Genomic DNA, 17,761 nt, shown 5'->3' with positions numbered 1-17,761 from the left:
TCAGGACCTGTTTGGATCTAAGTGACGGATATCTATTTCAAACTAACTCCCTAACCTGCCATGAAAGTGAAACCAGAGTTGCTGGCTTTAGATGGTACTGCCTCTGGGGTCATAAGGTGTGTGTGAGTCTGTGTGTCTGGGTGTCTGTGTGTGTGTGCGCGCCCCCCTCCCGCCTCATCTCACTTCCTGTATCTCCCTGCTCTGATCTCCTCTGTGTTAACTTTATTCTCAGAAAGGCTTTCCCTTAAGTGGTGGCAAAGCGGGAAACTAGCAGCTCCAGCTTAACAAACCCACGAAAAAGGAAAAACCTCGGGTGCCTGGGTGGCTCAGTTGGTTAAGTGACTGCCTTCGGCTCAGGTCATGATCCTGGAGTCCCGGGATCGAGTCCCACATCAGGCTTCCTGCTCAGCAGGGAGTCTGCTTCTCCCTCTGACCCTCCTCCCTCTCATGCTCTCTGTCTCTCATTCTCTCTCTCGCAAATAAATAAAATCTTTAAAAAAAAAAAAAAAAAAGGAAAAACCTCTTCGCAACGGGGTCAGTGAAAATACTGGGTCCTCCATGAATCGATCCTTGGGACCCTGACTAGCCAAGCTTATGTCACATGCCCATAACAGAGGCAGTGAGGTCACCTCCTCCGACTATACAGGCTGAAAACAAAGGAAGGGTGACTAACTGCCCAGGGAAAATCTGGGTGATTCATTGAAAGGAGGAAAGGGATGCTGGGTGGGTGAAGTCAACAGACATTCACTACTTTACAGGTTCTCGAGACTGCTGACCCGCTCCTGTCTGGTGAGTATTTATGAACTGTTCTTGATACATAATGCTGAGTTGCCCCCTGAATATCCAATAGGACTTGTTTGTCATGCCCCTACCTGTATGTATAATACACGTTCTCAAAAGGAATTCTCCCCACCATACTGCTCCATGTGAGGCTGTTCTGTTTCATTCTCCTGGTCTACCGTTAGGCTATTTTGCATTTATCTACATTCCTATTATTTTCAGGACACTTCTTTTCTTCTGTGCTATAGGAGTATCTTCATGCCAAATGCACACACTGCCAAAAATGAACATGTTGCTAGCTTTTGTCTAAGGGGAGATAAGAGTAAGTAAAATCTCGCCAAGCAAAGCAGGGCCGGAAGCGCCCCAACAGAAATGGCAGGTCTCCATGACTCCCCCTTCCCAGTGTGAAAACACAAATGAGGGCAAGTCTGAAGGCACCAGTGCAAGCCCATGCTCTCTCAAGAAGAGGGTTTCTCTCCAAAGTCAAGCCAAGGTCGCTGCGGTTGTTATGGGGGGCCTCTGGTTGGGGCCTCTTACATACGTTGTGCTGAAGACTTTCTCTTCTCTGCAAGAGGAGAGGAAGATGAGCAAGAAGGTGGGGCAGAGGAGACAAAGAGAGGAGACAGCGATTCACTGCACACGGAGATACGTCAGGATCTACCGGCCATCTCTGCAATGCTAGGAATCTCTCGAATAACTGGGAAGGACTATTTGGGGCTGTTTCAGAAACACTTTATGGAATAAACAAAACCGCTTTTCCCTAGCTGACCCAATCCGCTTCATCCCGCCTCTCTGATACTAACCTGATTTTACTTAATTAGCGTCGGTCTCCGGCTTTCACAGGAGCTTTCTTTTATGGATTTTCCATCCAGCAAATGTTTCTGTTCCACGGCTGGGCAGATCCGGCCACAGCAGCATGCTTGGCCACAGACCACAGCAGCTCACCCACAGCAGCTCCGACCTGCAGGGGAAAAGCCAGAGCCCATTGGAGGGATTCGTACTCACAAACTCTCTCTCTCAAGAGTCTATGTTTGGCAGGATAACCCCAAAGGTTTTCCAACTGTTTAAAATCATTAATGAACAGAGACAATAGCATATAAGGTGTCCGAAAGATAAGTTTGGGCTATCCTAAAGAAGGACTGGGGCATTTAATCATTGTTGAAAAGGTTCGGCCAAATGATTATACTCTGTTTGTGGAAAATGCAAAAGCCAGATGTTTTAATTAACCACAGAAAACACAAGCTACAACTAAAATTTCATGAACACAGTGATCTGCCCTGTGGAAAACCACAGGAATGTTCTGGCAAGGCTCAGTCTGAATTCTTGGGACACAGAGGGCTAGAATCATTCCCCTTAGGAACTCGAACAGAAAATTAACTTGCTCAATATGTTTTAAAAAAGTAAAATGAAACCCAGATTTAATCTCAATCAAATATAAAAACATTTCAGGACTTCAAAGGGCACCACCGAAAGACACATAAGGGGAAGGTCATAAAGAATTCCAATGTGGTTCAGGATTTAGAATGCGTTTTCAATGCAAAGCAAATGGTGTAACAGAAAATTTTATAGGCTAAATAATCCAAAGGGGAAACTAATCATCTTTCATTTCCTACTAGAGAAAAATGATATATGAAACCAATATTCAACTAGTGAATTATAAATATTATCAAATGCACCATATATTTAGGCAAAAGGAATCTCTTAACCACCCTCCTTCATGCCAAACCTGTGGCCTGGCCCACACCAGCTACCATGCTTCAGCCTGAGAAATCAAGGCATCCAGAAAAATAGTGTTAAAATAACTTATGCTCACTGATATTACAGCTAGCAATTCTGGTACAGAAAACTAAAGTGAGGAAACCTTAGAAAAGCAATTAGTGAATAATTAAGAACTAATAAATTAAGAAGTCCTCATTTGTTCATTATAGTATTCATTATGACAACATCTATATATGCTGAATATTGAAAGCCTGTTCAAGAGGGAACAGGACAAATGTTATTTTCAGATACTAGGGCTACAATTCTATTTCTGTAAGGCAAAACAGACCCTGTCACATGCGTGCCAAGCATAATATTACATTAATCTCCACCTTCATCTGAAAGCTCAGGCCCAAAAATCATCTCAAAAGGAACCCAAGAAAGTTATATATGTATGGTATGATCCCAATTTTGTTCTACAAACTAAGTGTATATAATTAAAGACACAAAAGTATGAAAAAAGAACTATTTCTGAGTCATGGAATTAGAAGCTATTTGTCTTTCCTTCTTGGTGTTTTCCAAATTTTCCACAACTCATATGTATTACTTGTAGAATCACAATATTTTTAAATAAGATTTTTATTAAACTGATGGGGATACAAATCAGTAAGCGGATGTCTATCCTATATTAGCCTGATCTGTGGGTTTCTTATCATCTGAACAGTAAGAACTAATAAATTAAAAAGTCTTCATTTATCTGAGCTCAATAATTCTTAATTTATAAGTTCAAAACCCAAGTGTCCAATAACATTTCCAGGGCTGAATAACACTACTTTCCTAAAAATAAGAAATTTGTGTTTGTTTACTGCCAACTTGCCGAAAGGAGACAAGAAAACCATAGTTATTTCCCTCCTTTAATTAATGCATCCAAAACTCTCTATCACTGACCATGCCGTATTATTTTTTGCTTAATTAAAAAGAGCGCCTCCTGGTGTTACTTACGGTCTCACAGGAGCCCAGCCCTAGTGAACACTTCACCGACACTCCGTTTTGACATCTTGGCATCCCAGAAAACACAAAACACAGTGGTGGAACCTTAACACTGGAGGACTTGGCAATCCATCATTCCAGGAACCCCAAAACTCCCTCAGGTTACAAATGAAGACCCCGGATGCCCAGAGAGTTTCAATATCTTTCCTGAGGCCACACAGCAGGGATGAGAGGATCGGGGATAAAGGTCCAGATCGCCTGCCTCCACCACTCTGACCCAGCACTCTTTCCACCACGATACCTTGGCACGCGCTCTTCGAAATACAAGTTTGCAGGAAACACGTACACGTTAAATTCATACCAGCAAAACCAGAAGAACAAGACAGACATTTGTTCCACCAAAAATGAAATGCACACGGGGAAAAAAAAAAAACCAATAAAAAAAAAAAAAAACACCAAAGACTCAACTGCGGGCTAAAAAAGATGTGGTGGCTGTGCCCAGAGCACGTTCAATCTGAGAAACAATGGTCGCACTGTGCTCAGGCAGCAGGTGTCCTGACCAGAAACTGCCGATCACACTGAAAGCTTGCTGGTCCTACTGCATGCCCACGGCTCAAAGCAGGACAAAAGGTTTTCAACGAGATAATACGACACTTGCACTGAGCCACCTGTAAGAGACAAGAAGGACGCACGCTCATCCCACCAGGTGGAAACAAGTGATTTATGGCTTCGGGTCCCAGCCTCTTCCTGACCAGATGACCCAAAGCTTAAGGAGGCGACATTAGTTGTTTCAAAAATTAAGTAAACAACAGTCGCTGAGAAATAACACAACATAATCCTAATACTTCCTATCTTATGTCTGATACAAACCTCAGAGAGGGAGCAAGATTTTTCTCTTTTCTGCTCAGTTATTTGAAATACTGCTCACCTCCACTTCTTTCTTGAAGTATGGCAGTATCCATAGATACTGCCATACTACCTATGGCAGTATCCCCGCCACCCCAGTCAGAAACCGAAGAGTCGAACACAATGTGGATCGTCTGAAAAGCCAGGGGAGAGAAGAGGACAGATGGCAAAATGACAAACTCAGAAACGCTCCCTGAAAAGCCTGTATGGATCCAGCGCACTGCTCGTGAGCCTGCCCTACTGTGCAGCAGGACAACAAAGCCATGGGTTGTGAAGCTGCGAATAAAACAAGCCGCATCGAGGGATGATGTGATCTCGCTTTGTAAGAGCCAGAACAAACACAATAGCTTGTCCCGCCTCATTTGAGAAGCCAGGCACCCAGCGAAAAAAAAGAAAATGCAGGGGTTTTTTATTTTGTTTTTGTTTTTCCATGCAAAACTGCTCCTCAAGTCCCTACCATATATTTCCATGGCTGGATCCTGGAGGAAACAATACCGGCAGTTTATTTATTCCCCTCGATGCCTCTGTTCTAATACTAAAGGTCAACGTCCACGGTGGGCAAAGAGAATTCAATTTGTGTTGCCATGTCACAATGAAATCAAAGCTTTGGGGTATTGTTCAAGTAACTCTTTGAAGTTATTTGTGTGTGTGTGTTTAATTTGTTAAGATAATTATTCTTTTTTTTTTAAGGTTTTTATTTATTTTTTATTTTTTTATTTTATTTTATTTTTTTAAGATTATTTATTTATTTATTTATTAGAGAGTGCACAGGAGAGAAACAGCATGAGAGGGGAGAGGGTCAGAGGGAGAAGCAGGCTCCCCGCTGAGCCAGGGGCCTGATGTGGGACTCGATCCCGGGACTCCAGGATCATGACCTGAGCTGAAGGCAGTCGCTTAACCAACTGAGCCAGCCAGGCGCCCAAGGTTTTTATTTATTTGATAGAGAGAGAGCGAGAGTGGGAACACAAGCAGGGGGGGTGGGAGAGGGAGAAGCAGGCTTCCAGCCGAGCAGGGAGCCCGATGTGGGGCTCGATCCCAGGACGCTGGGATCATGACCTGAGCCGAAGGCAGACGCTTAACAACTGAGCTACCCAGGCACCCCTCTTTTAAAGTTATTTGTAAGGTAATGATGGTTAAGTTCAAATTTAGTGGTCTGGGAGGACCAACTCTCACCCACTAATCAAATCGGATAAAATCTTGCTGGAGCCACCAAATGATCTTTCCAACAGAGACGAAACATAAATTAGAATTAGATCAGATTCATAGATTTTGAAGTCCTTTCTTAGAACCTTGGCTGTGTGTTGCTTGGTCTTTAGCTTCAGTGAATGCCTTTGGCAAAATGTGCACCCAGATGTTTGCCACCATTTGAGACTCTTAAATGTTTGGTCGGTGTTTTATTTTTTCTATCCTAATATCAGAGGGAAGGTTTCTCTCTCTTGAGCCTGAGTCCAGAAATATCAGCCAAGCCAATTCAACACTTCAGAAATTTCTATCTCGGGGTGCCTGGGTGGCTCAGTCATTAAGCATCTACCTTCGGCTCAGGTCATGATCCCAGGGTCCTAGGATCAAACCCCGAATCGGGCTCCCTGCTTGGCAGGAAGCCTGCTTCTCCCTTTCCCACTCCCCCTGCTTGTGTTCTCTCTCTCACTGGCTCTGTCAAAAAATAAATAAAATCTTAAAAAAAAAAAGAAAGAAATTTCTATCTCAAAATGATCAGAAGGACCAGGCAAAAATACATTGGAGAACATTCCTCTCACCACTTTGGAAATTTTATTTTAAAGACTGATTGACTTGAGAGAGAGAGAGAGAGTAACAGAGGGAGAGGGACGAGCAGAATCCGCACTGAGCTCAGAGCCCGACACGGGGCTCAATCCCAGGACCCTGAGATCACGACCCGAGCCAAAACCAAGAGTCAGATGCTTAACCGACTGAGCCATCCAGGCGCCCCTGGAAATTTGACTTTAAAAACTTAGATTCATAGTATTAATAAATTTACACCTTAAAATGTTTGGGGGAAAAGAATACAGCATTAAAATTGTTATTTTTTTTTTTTTTTCAAAAAGAATGTATCATAGGCACCCATCACAGGCAACTTAGAAGAATCTATTATGAATAATCCAAACTGGCCCAAAAAGATTGTAGCTGATGGGGAAGACAGTAGGTAATTCGGAAAAGGTTTCATAAGGTAACTTCCCGTGTCATGCTCTCAAGTAGAGAGGGTTTTAACTTGGGGAGCAAAGAGGGGGAATTTATGCTTATTAATGTTTTAAAGGCTGTTCTGGAAAGAACAGGGGATGAACAAATGAGCAGATTTAGAGCTTATAGTCCTAGCTCTGCTACTTAGGCCTGAGGCTTTTTGGGATAACTAATTTATTCTCTTTAACCTTCGTTCCATCATTTGTGAAACTGGGGTGATACTATCAGCCAACTTCCTGGGATTTCCAACTGATAAAACCAAATATGAAAGCATTATAGAAATTTTAACACTATGTGTTCATTCAACAAATATTTACTAAGAAACTGCAATGCTGCCAGATAAGGCACTGAGGACCCAACCACGGACAAGAGACCCAGTCCTTCCTGCAAGGACTTAGGTTAAAGAATGCACTGTGATGTGTGTGAGGCACAGGGAACTATGGGAACATGTAGGTGGCCTCTAATCCAAATACCAGACAAACATCAGGTATTGTTACCTTTACGAGTTCTTTTTTTTTTTAAGATTTCATTTATTTAGGGGCACCTGGGTGGCTCAGTCGGTTAAGTGTCTGCCTTCGGCTCAGGTCATGATCCCAGGGTCCTGGGATCCAGCCCCACATCGGGCTCTCTGCTCGGTGGGGAGTTTGTTTCTCCCTCTCCCTTTGCTGCTCCCCCTGCTTGTGTTCTCTGTCTTGCTATCTCTCTGTCAAATAAAAAAATCTTTTTTTTTTTAAAGGTTTTTATTCATTTGACAGAGAGAGCACAAGTAGGCAGAGCGGCAGGCAGAGGGAGAGGGAGAAGCAGGCTCCCAAGGAGCAGGGAGCCCGATGTGGGGCTCGATCCCAGGACCCTGGGATCATGACCTGAGCCGAAGGCAGACACTTAACCGACTAAGCCACCCAGGCACCCCAAATAAATAAAAATCTTTAAAAAAAGAAGATTTAAGCACTGACCAAAATTTCCACCCTGACAAAGCTGACATTTCAGTCCTTCCTCATTCACATGAAATGTAAAATATATGAACTAAATCGAGGAAGCAGCAAGGCTACTTCTGCTGCAACACAGGGATTCTTTTAACCAAAAGACCTCCACACAAAAGTTAAAAGGAATATTCTAATTGATCTAGATACAGTAAACATCTTCCTTCTTCTTTTAATCTCCAGACCACATTTTACAATATACCGTATAATTTACTGCCATCATATGAACTGCACTGTTAGGTGTGAGGGACTACAATCTGTGTGTGTTGGCCTCTGTGTGACCACTCTCCCCACACTGTCCCTGTCCTCTCACCCCCCCACCCCAGGAAAAAGAACACTCACTGGAATCCATCCAATAACAATCCCAGTTTTAACAAGGGGAATATAGGTTATTTTAGAAGCATTTCCTGGAGCAGTCATTTTTTAAAGAATAAAAAAAGTGGAATTATTTATTTTAGAAACTAAACTGAAGTTCAATTTTAACATGCCAAATGTCTGCCTTAGCAAAGTTTCTTTTTTAAATCTGTTTCATTACAAAAATAAATAAAAAGGGCCTGAGAACTAGGCTGTCCAGGACACTGTCAACTCAACTGTCTAAAAATTCAGTATGGGACAGTGGGGAAGGGGACGAGGAAAGAGGGAAAAAGAGAAAAGAAGGGAGGCAGTAAAGATCCACACACTGACCAGGATTAATAACCTGAAAGCTCACATACTCAACAAACGGGAAGAGCCAACGTTCAAAATACGGGTTAGCAAGGAAGAAAGTAAATATCCAAATAAAAATGACCAAAATGATACACAAGTCCAGAGGAAGCCTTCCTAAACCTGGAATTCGTACAAAAAAATACAAAGCCCAGAAGCCCAAGTACCCTGACATACATACCAGGTCTGGGGGAGTATCTGGGCAACCTTAGGTTTTTTAAAACTATCCCTACATGATGCTTGATGCACAGTCATAATTGGGAACCACTGGTTTTACTCTACTGCCTTATAGAAAAAGGTACTGGAATACTTTTTTTTTTTTTAAGATGTTGTTTTATTTTAGAGAGAGAGAGAGAAAGAGAATGTGCACGTGGTGGGGTGGGACAGAGGGGGAAGAGAATGTCAAGCAGACTCCACGCTGAGCGTGGAGCCCAAAATGGGGCTCGATCCCACAACCCTGAGATCACGACCTGCACCGAAACCGAGAGTCAGACCAAGAGTCAGATGCTTAACCTACTGCACCACCAGGCGCCCCTGGAATACTTGCATCATAATAACGGGTAACTGTTTTGCTAAGTGCTTTCCATGAATCCTCACATTCATCCTCAAGTAGGAACTATTATTATATGGCTATTTTTAAATGGGGAAATTTGAGGCATAAAGAAGTCAAGTAACTTGACTAATGTTACCCGGCTTTTCAATCCAAGACCTGGGATTTTTCACCCAAGTCGGTCCCATAGTTTCTCAGCATCTGGTGAACGTCAGCAAGCCAAGTCTCTTTTCCACTCTGTAGTCTCAGGATGTCCTATGACTACCTCATCTGTAATGGAATGTAGGCATTACAGTTTTCCACACAGAGCTTAAAACCCAAAATTCAGTAATAAATTCTGTATCTAAGATAATGTTCTGAAAATCATGTATAACGTATGGTCTATTTAGAGCATTGGGAGGTATCTGGTCAGGTCTGCAGAGTTACTTTAATTACCTTCCAACTGGACCGGAGATGAGTAAAAGGTGTGCTTCTGATCTTAGGGAACATATGTTCCTGCATCAACACAAGACTTTACCTAGAAAGAAGTTGGACACAGTGAAGTCCAGCTCTTTAGGAATTACTGCCTCCTCACAACTTCAGGCTTTCGTTCGTGTTACTCCATCTGCCCAGACTGCCCTGCCCTACCACTCAGATGTGCCAAAGGTTCGTCCTCTGAAGCCCAGCCCAAATATGACCTCCTTCTTGAAGTCTTCTTGGATGCCCTGGCAGAAATAATTATTGATGCTTGGTGATTGTCAATGCTTGCCCCTATCACACAAAGCAGGCTGACACTTAACTTCAGGAATACATTGGCCTTATCTCGTCAGGGTCTCTGCAACGTCTCACCTCCTCACCCTTCAGTCTCAGGTGGCCCAAAGTCTTCCTGGTTCTTCCCCACCTCTCTCAAGGCTCTTTCTCAGGTTCCTCCTGAGACTCCCTTTTGCATGACCAGGAGAATACCAATGGTGTTCATAAAGGCTTCATCGTGACTCTCCTCATACTTCACACAAATCTTCTGGTGACTTCAGCCACATTGCCAGGCCCAGCTACCGGGTATTCTGATGACTCCCATATACCCATGCAGTACATCCCCCATTCACTCATCAAACATTCATTGAGACATACGCTATGCAAAGAACACACCACGCTCTGTCTCCAGGCCAGACCTCCCCCTTGACCGCTCTATGGGCAACCTACTTGGATCACCACTCCTGGATGCCAATGCCATTAATACTCTAACCCCAAATGGCAACCATCCTAAGAGGCACATTTCTTCACATTTCCACACAGGTAATATTGAGATATGTCTTTTAAAAAGGGCATCTTAAAAAATTCTGGCAATAGGGGTGGGTGCCTGGCTGGCTCAGTCCGTGGAGCATACAACTCTTGATCTTGGGGTTGTAAATTGAAGTCCCACCTGGTGTGTTAGGTGTTAGAGATCACTTAAAAATATTGGCAATGTTTTTCCTAAAACGTTTTACACATATATAAAGGTGGCTCTTACAAACAATGGCATCTTATAACGAACTGCAAAGATTATCTTAATGTATTTCCCTTCATTGTTCTACAACAGTGCTGTTTACCAGAACTTTTCTTCAGTGATGGAATTGTTATTCAATACAGTAATAGCCACTGGCCCCACATGCCCTGAAGTGTGGCTAGTAGACCAAGGACAATTTTTAATTTTTAATTTTTAATTTTTAAAAAACTTTTAATTTTATTTCATTTTCATCTACATGTTTATCAATTTCTTCATCACTCCTTTTTGCATCTCAGCCCTTCCTCCCAGAACCACTTTCTTCTTCCTGAAGTATTTTCTTTAAGCAGTTTCTTAATAAAGGTCTGCTGTGGCAAGATTTAGATTTTTGGAAAGCATATTTTGCCTTTTTCTTGAATGACAGTTTTGCTGATATATAATCAGCAGTATTTTCTTTTAGTATTTTGAAGATATTTTTTCCAGCCTCAATCACTGCTGTTGAGAACTCAGCTCATTATTCCCTTGATGAACAATCAGCCTTTTCTTTCTGGGTGTTCTTAAGATCATCTTTTTTATTTTGGTGTATTGAAGTTTTCCTATTTGTAGACATGGATTTTGTTTTATTTATCCTTATTAGTTTATGTTGGGCTTCCCTTATCTGTCCATAAATTATTTGAATTTAAGGAACACTGGTCATTTATGTCCTTCATAAACTCTCTCTGGATATGATACACTAGATCTTCAAATATAACTTCCCTCCATTTGTTCTATTATCTTTCTGGGGCTCTGAACGGATCTCCTTATAGCCCTTCTACCCTTCAACTACGCTTTCATGTTTTTCTTCTCATTTCTATGTTACATTCTGGATAATTCCTTCAAGCTTTTTTTCTAGCTGATTACTCTTTCAGCTGTTTCTAATTATTGAATTATTATTTCAACAGTTACAATTTTTTCCTTAGGTGTTGTTTTTGTTTGTTTGTATTTTTCCAAATCTGCCTGGTCAATTTTCTTTTCAGCAACAACAAAAACACCTAGGTTTATACTGCTCTTGTACACAATCTTTCACCCCACCCCACCCCATTTTATTGAGATATAATTGACATATAACACTGTATCAGTTTAAGGTGTTTAAGATACAACATAATGATTTGATATTTGTATACTGCAAAATGTTTACTACAGTAAGTTTAATTAACATCAGTCGCCTCCCATAGTTACCACTTTTTTTTCTTCTGATAAGAATTTTTTAAAAAAATATTTTATTTATTTGAGACAGAGAGAGAAGGTGAGCATGGGGGCAGGGGGGAGAGACAGAGGGAGAAGCAGACTCCCCACTGAGCAGGACTCTGGGATCATGACCTAAACCTAAGGCAGAAGGTAGACACTTAACCAACTGAGCCACCCAGGTGCCCCCTGATGAGAACTTTTAAGATCTATTCTCTTAGCAACTTTCAAATATAAAAAACAGTATTGTTAACTCCAGTCACCATGCTATATTATATCCCCAGAACTTATTTGTAACTAGAAGTCTGTACCTTGACCACCTTCCCCATTTCCCCCACTCCTCTCCTATGGCAACCACCAATCTGTTCTGTTTCTATGAGTTTGGGTTTTTTTAGTTCCACATATAAGTGAGATCATATAGTATGTGTCTTTCTCTGACTTATTTCACTTAATGTAAAGCCCTCATGGCCCATCCAAGTTGTCACAAATGGTAACCTTTCCTTCTTTTTATGGCTACATAATATCCCTGGTCAATTTTTATCTCATGCTCTTTGCACTTATTTGTGATTAACTTTTATTTCTTAAAACATTTCAAACATTGTTATTTTATATTCTGTATCATAATTTTAATATCTAAAGTTCTCAGGGTTCTAAATGTATTGTTTGTTTCTGGTGACTCTCACTCTTGGTGGTTTGTTTTCTAGAAGAATTGGAGATCTTTTATTCTGAACTCATATTTGGTTGATCTTAGGAGAATCCTAAGGTCCAAAGAAGGGATGCCTTCCTCCAGAAAGGAATTGTATTTGCTTCTGCCAAAAGCCAATGGGCACTACCTACCCGGGCCATCTTAGGTTCTTTTCGAGGTCCTGGTGGAATGCAGGCTGCTCCCACCTTGCCACTGACCAAAGGCTTAGTCTCCAACCACAGTTGTGATATCAGCAGTGTGGCAACCCATCTTTTGTGGTTGTTTATACACCTTTGGTTTAATTTTCCCTTTGATGGTTGATCTAATTGAGGTAGGAGATTTTGGAAATGTCTTAGCTTCCGGGATCCCAGAAGTATATTAAAAAATATTTTATCCAGGTAACAATGGGGAAGTGTGTTAGAGTATCCAATCCACTATACTGCTAGAAATCTAAGTCCCCTACTAATGATCTTCCCTCAAAGCCTACTTTTTGTCCTTTGTTTTATATTTTGCTCAGTGACACCATTCACTCTCATCCAAATCTGAAACCCAATATGGCATGTACCAACGATCCCTCTCTTCCCTCCACTGTCCCATGTGCAACTAGGTACCAAGTTCCAAATTCTTGAGTGATCAAAAGTGAGCTTGCATTTATCTTTCTGATTGGCATGGCATCTAGTAGTATAATTTTAATCATCAAAGGACAAGTAAGAAAAATAAATGAAAATAAATTAAAACCCAAATCATGCATTCCTGCCAAAAGACGGTGCTTTATATGAAGGAAGCTTCGAATACAGGGAAGAAGACAGAGAACTGAGTTTCATACAGATCCCAAAAGAACTAGAACTTTGGCAACAGAACCATAATCACATTTCCAAGGGGAGGTTTTATTTTAGTCAAACAAAATTACCTGTCACGATAAACTAATGTTAATTTGCATTTTATTGGTTTTGTAGTTTTGCTTGAATTTACTCTATAAATTTGTCATTGTTTTATAGTTAATAAAAGAGCTGAAGCGTAAGGAGTTTATACCTACTTTTATGTTTGAGCATATTTCAACTACTTAATAATAAAAATATTTATGTCAGTAGAGTGGATTTGTGAGAAATTATTTCCTCTAAATAAAGAGGTCCATAAATTATTGAGATTTAAGGAACACTGGTCTTTATGTTCTTTGCCACCTTTGATATTCATCATTCTCTCCATAAATGAATACAGAAAAATGGAATACAACAGCATAACCAAGACATCATTGACTAAACTCGAATTTCTCCCCAATTCTCCAGCTGTTGGAATTAGCTTCATACGGATGAATCTTTTAAGGCAGGATGCTTTGTTTCTTTCCTCCAATAGTGGCAGTTTCTAGGATGTAAGACATATGCTCTCCCCAGGTCCTACCATCACCCACTTCTACTCAAATTTATAAAATGGCACAAATGTACCTGGAAACAGCAAATGAAATGCGTCAAACAAAGGACGGTCCTCGCCTTAAGGAAGTCCATTTCCTGATTGAGTTTCAATAACCGGGAATCCGGGTGAGTACTGCATTGTTGTTCTGAATGAGTACAAGAAATTCCCAATCATTTCTTTTTAACTTCAATATTTTTATTCTTTATGGACTGATGGACTCTGGTTCCTTCAGTCTTCATGTATTTCATTTTTAAAAGTCCCTCTTACCAAGATAAAACTTTCTCTCCAACATACTGGCCTATCTGTCAACATCTTCTATTTCTCTTCCCACAGGGTCCAACTCCATCAGAACCAGAAGGGAAGTCACTGAATATCCATGTCATCTGTTATTAGGCAGAGAACACTGAGGCCCAGAATGCTGAAAGGCTCTGATGGGCACAACGCAGAACCTGGTTCTACTCAGTCTTGCCCACCCAGCCCAACTCTGTGACTCCTCTTCAAATTAATGACTTTGGTCACCATTAAACTTTTGTTGTTTTTAAAAAGTCAAAGAATTGGATAGTTTGCTAATAACAGTAATTTGAGGATATCCACACACGGTATGTGAAGGAACAACCTGAGTTTCAGTAAAAATCTAAAGAAAGTTTCTTAAGTTCTGAAACCTAATTCCAGAATTCTTTTTGGAAGTGTTTTTTTTTTTCTTTTATTGTTTTCATCTTCATTTTTTTATCAGAGCACATTAACTCAGGGAGAAAATGAGATTGCCTGTTTATTCAAAGAGAGAAATAGAACATTCTACTGTGAGTTTTAAAAACAATGCTGTGACTACATGTAACTCTAATTCAGCAGTTCTCACATTCAGATCCGGGCTGGGGCACAGGAATATGCATTTTCTAATTGAATTATAGTTGACACACAATGTTACCTTAGTTTCGTGTGTACAACACAGTGATTCGACAACTCTGTACTTGATGCTCTGCTCACAAGTGTAGCTACCGTCTGTCACCACACAACACAATCACAATAGCATTGACTATATTCCCTATGCTGTGTCTTTTATCCCTTTGACTTATTCATTCCATAACTGGAAGCTTCCATCTCCCATGCCCCTTCACCATTTTGCCCATTCTCCCAACCCCCTCCCCTCTGGGAACCTTCAGTTTGTTCCTTGTATTAATGGGTCTGTTTCTGCTTTTTGTTTGTTTATTCATTTGTTTTGATTTTTAGGTTACACATACAAATGAAATCATATGGTATTTGTCTTTCTCTGACTTAATACACTTAGCATAATACCTTCTAGGTGCACCCATGTTGTTGCAAGAATATACACTTTTTTTAAGATTTATTTATTTATTTGGAGGGGGGAGGGGCAAAGGGAGAGGCAGAGAGAGAGTCTTAAGCAGACTCCACACTGTGCACGAAGCCCTACACGAGGCTCAGTCTCACAACACTGAAATCACAGCCTGAGCCTGAGCCAAAATCAAGAGTCGGCCGCTTAACCAATTAAGCCACCCAGGCACCCCGCAAGATTATACATTTTTAACAAGCACAAGTGATGATAATGTTGATGGTCTGAAGGCCACTGGATGGAAAACACGGATCTATACAACTTAAGTTAACTTTGGTATTTCTACCTAATCAAGAAAGGAAGGCAAGGAAAGGAAGGAGGAGAAAGGAGTAGAGTAAGAGAAAATGCGAAAGACACAGTACACAGCCGATAGACAGACGTGGTGTTACCCTTCAAGCACGTGGAAAAGCGGCTTTCATGGAGTAACATTCCTAAACTCTGACCTAATAAATTACGCCGAGGGCTGCTGCAAAGAATGTTTAAAACCAACTCAGAGCAGAAATGGCATTCCCACCCAACAAACAGGTGAAATCAAAGGCTAGTACAGGGTTTGGCAGATTTCAGGCCCTCATGAAATATTTGTTTAATTAAGAAGCAACTCTGGCTCTAGCTGGAAACCTATTTAACCACAGAAGTGAAATCATAATTAATATGATCACATCTTATTTTCCCCCTGGGTCTGTTTCCTCAGGGCATCCATAATGTCTGAATTGAAAATGGAACAGTAAGTATTATAATAACAACATTTGTTGGAAAGCTCATCCTAATTTTCAAAGTTCATAAATTGATGGATATGTCTTTATTCTTTTCAGATTTTTTCCAAAGGAATCTGAACTTTTAAAATTACATGTGTTATCCACCTTTGACCAAATAATCCTGGCAAGCAAAACCTTCTTCTGGAAAGGACAGCTGGGAAAAAAGAAAAAGGGACGAATAGGAGGAATAATTAATTGAAGGGAAAGAAATCAAGGGTAAAGAAGTCAGGCATTAAACGTAGCTAAAAATACAAGCTGCTACTTCAAGGTCCAGATATGATATCATTTTAACCCCAACAGACTTGTTTAAAAGAAGATGATCAGAGCTCCTGAGTATCCTGGGAGAGGGGACCCCCCCCCCGAGCTCTACATATCCACCACCAGTCCAGCTCGCTCGCTCACTTATTCATTCATTCATTCAGTCAGTCCTTTTTACTTCCTTCATTTCAGGACAACATTTAGCAGTGTTTATTTTATTCCTTCTAGTCAAAAGAAAATCCTGATGTTAAATCAGGAAAGAAAGTTGTATTTACAAATTAATGTCTACTGTGAAGCTGAGTGCACAGATTTCTTTCACAGATGTAGGGGTGAAGCACCGCAGAAAGTTCATAGGCTTGGGACTCTGAGAGAAATGGGTTCGAATCCTGACTGCGTCACTTACCTGAGTGACCATGAGACTCATCATTTAACTTTCTGAGTTCGTTTCCTCCTCCATAAAATGGGAACCGTACCATCCACCTCCTGGATGCAATGAGAATTAGGAACAAAGTGTCCTAAGGGATCTAGCAAAGTGCCCGGCACACAGCAAGTGGCTGTTCTTACTGTTAATTTGCACTGGCTGCCTTGGCCTGAGGGCCCCACAGTTTTCTGTCCGGGCAGGTGAGTCTGAAGCAAGTGTTCTCCAGGCTATTTTATACCCTTTTCCTGGTGGCAAAGAGCTCCCACGTGAAGCCCTCCTCAAACGACTATTCAGCACCAGGCCCTTGGGAACTGGGTTCTGTTCTCTCTTGAGAACAGAAGAAATGAAAGTCATTCTCCTCAGGCTCTCTCAAAGGCGCCTTCACCTTCAAAAAGCAATTATTCTATCGTTTTCACTATAATAAAAGAAGCCAAATAAGCGACTCCCAAATTGTCACTCTTGGAGCGAGTTAATCCCAAACACTTGAATAAGTGGGAGAGTGGAAGGCATAAATAGGAGAGGAGGGGTTGTCAGTGGGCTCTACCCGCCTGCACCCACAACTGCCGTGATGCATGATTCCTCCTGAAATCGGGACCCCGCCAGGATATACCAAGAAACAACATAAAGTCAGTGGAGAAGAGGCTACTGGTTCTTACCAAATTTCCCCAGCCCTTGGGCAACAGCCACATGTTCCAAAGCCCTTTTCCATGGCAGTCCTATCTGGGATTAAGAGAGATGGAGAACATGAGGGACAAGGGCACTGACTCCAGAGCCAGGTTGCCTGGGTCCAATACCTGGCTCCATCCCAGCCTAGCTGTGTCACTCTGGACAGGTCATGCTAAAGGGGCATAATGATAGCACCTAACTCACAGGACTGCAGCAAGGATTGAATGGTTTAATATATGTAAAGCACCTACGTTAGCTATTATCATTACTATGAAAGCATTACTCCTGATTACCAAGGCCAAGAGTACACTCTCTTCTCAGAAAAGGACTGCTGTATTTCTTCAGAAGGCTACCCCCAACTAAAGGTCTCTAAATTGAAGTGTATTTTAGATACATGAGAAAGTCATTCTGGTTTGTCTAAAGCAGTGGCTCTAAGCCAGGGTGGCATCAGGAGCACCTGGAAAGCTTTTCCAAAACGTGCATGTCTGGGCAGTGGGTCTGGTTTGGAGCCCAGAATGTATATTCTGACAAAGCAATGTCACTCGAATGCCCACCTGGAGGGGAGAAACACTGGGTGAAAGCAAGTTCCAACTCTACAAGGCCAACCTTTCTTGGCAGGGTGGGGAGAGTTCAGGGGTGTTTCAAGGGTAGCAAAATGTTTCTGCCCACAAAAATGTTTCTGGAACCTGTCTGCTGCTGCTTGAAATTCCTTTAGCAGGAGGTTCCCATTGCA

General features: G+C 41.5%; 1 protein-coding gene and 1 long non-coding RNA gene across 15 annotated transcripts in view; one reads left to right on the top strand and one right to left on the bottom strand.

The window, feature by feature from the left end:
* Positions 1 to 17,761, bottom strand: part of APBB2 (amyloid beta precursor protein binding family B member 2) — a 363,075-nt gene that overhangs the window by 289,992 nt on the left and 55,322 nt on the right. For 11 of the 14 annotated variants that reach the window (XM_035005075.1, XM_035005076.1, XM_035005081.1 and 8 more), the window contains exon 2: positions 1,584 to 1,741. The gene's annotated coding sequence lies outside the window, so the exon portion shown is untranslated. Of the gene's footprint in view, positions 1 to 1,583; positions 1,742 to 3,480; positions 3,893 to 4,338; positions 4,795 to 17,761 lie in introns of those variants that run through there. The other 3 variants (XM_035005072.1, XM_035005074.1, XM_035005073.1) reach the window with 3 other exon arrangements.
* LOC118010584 lies at positions 689 to 14,131 on the top strand. The gene is made up of 3 exons (XR_004679248.1): positions 689 to 789; positions 13,562 to 13,705; positions 13,914 to 14,131. It is a non-coding gene; the product is annotated as an uncharacterized LOC118010584 (long non-coding RNA).

This window comes from Mirounga leonina, unplaced genomic scaffold, assembly GCF_011800145.1.
Source record: "Mirounga leonina isolate KUSES-001 unplaced genomic scaffold, KU_Mleo_1.0 Mir_129, whole genome shotgun sequence".
NCBI classification, from domain to species: Eukaryota; Metazoa; Chordata; class Mammalia; order Carnivora; family Phocidae; genus Mirounga; species Mirounga leonina.
Note: the sequence above shows the minus strand (reverse complement) of the source record. Positions and strands in the feature narration are given on the sequence as shown.